Consider the following 1,222-nt stretch of genomic DNA (forward strand, 5'->3'; position numbering starts at 1 on the left):
TGTTTTTTCTGCCTTGCTTCGTGGTTCCTCTATTTATAGGCTTTATAAATAGAGCTTTAAATATCTACTGACTTGTGGGAAACCAGTCAAGATAATTATTCTGCCATACACGAAAGCATGTCTTGCTCTCAGAATCCAGAGAGTCTGAAGCTTTAATTAGCTGCCCAAGCTGCAGAGTCCTGAAGTTTGGCTTATTTTCTTGGTTGAAGAAAATTTGCTAACTTGAATGTGAGGATGTAGCAGAGGCAGATTTAGAGAGGCAACCCATTAATCCTATGAAGAGGAAAACCTGTGTTTGTATTCACTATCTAAAAATAACTATGGGTTCACAGCACCAGTATTCTCAGTAAGTCCAATAAAGTTATTGCCTGAAAAAATTCCTAGTAATGACGATAATAGATACAGGATATTGAGAGAGGTTGTGATGCTCTTTTCTTAAATAGTCATTGAATGATGAACTCGAATTGTCATTAATATAAAGATTATTTTCTTCCACAGTTATAAGTATGTGAAAGGGGTACTGTGAAACAAACAACATGGATTGGTTAAAAGACTGTCTAATGACAGAATCAGACCAGGGAGGTATATGTGTCATAGAAGAAATGTAACTGGACTTGTAGTTGGACTTGAGTTATTCATTTTTCCACCTAAGTAAGAAATATTGAGTATTTACTACATGCTGGAACTTGGACTAGGTGTTTGGATAGAGTTAGGGAAAAAATGGACATTAAAAAGTAAATTTGGTCTACGGCCATGCCACCTTGAACAAGCCCCACCCCATCTGATCTCAGAAGCTAAGTAGAGGTGGGCCTGGTTAGTACTAGGATGAGAGACCACCTAGGAAGACCAGGTGCTGTAGGCATAAAAAATAAAAAAATAAGGGATTGTAAGCTGACAAGATCCATGGAATCTGTGAGGTCAACCAAAGGTTGCCTCGCTTAAAAAAATAAAATTGAATAAACAAAAAAATTAAATAAATAGTAAATAAATAGTAAATATATTTTTAGTTCCAATATGTAAAGGGCTTAGAAGTCTTCACTCCCATCATTGCAACAATGACAACAATAAAAAATTGAAAAAACTGAACATTAATGACTTTCCTTGGATTCATCAGAGAAATGAGGTCACAGGGCTAGGTGTTATGCTGAAATCTGGAGAGATGATGAATTTGGAGAGTCACAGCTCGGATCTGCTTACCTGAAGCAGAAGTTAAACTGGTATG

The 1,222-nt window shown here is 36.4% G+C and overlaps 1 pseudogene; it reads left to right on the plus strand.

Moving 5' to 3' along the window:
• Positions 1–743: 743 nt before the first annotated feature.
• Positions 744–862, plus strand: LOC112483675 (annotated as a pseudogene).
• The last annotated feature ends 360 nt before the right edge of the window (positions 863–1,222 follow it).

Source organism: Pteropus alecto, unplaced genomic scaffold (assembly GCF_000325575.1).
Source record: "Pteropus alecto unplaced genomic scaffold, ASM32557v1 scaffold164, whole genome shotgun sequence".
NCBI lineage: Eukaryota > Metazoa > Chordata > Mammalia > Chiroptera > Pteropodidae > Pteropus > Pteropus alecto.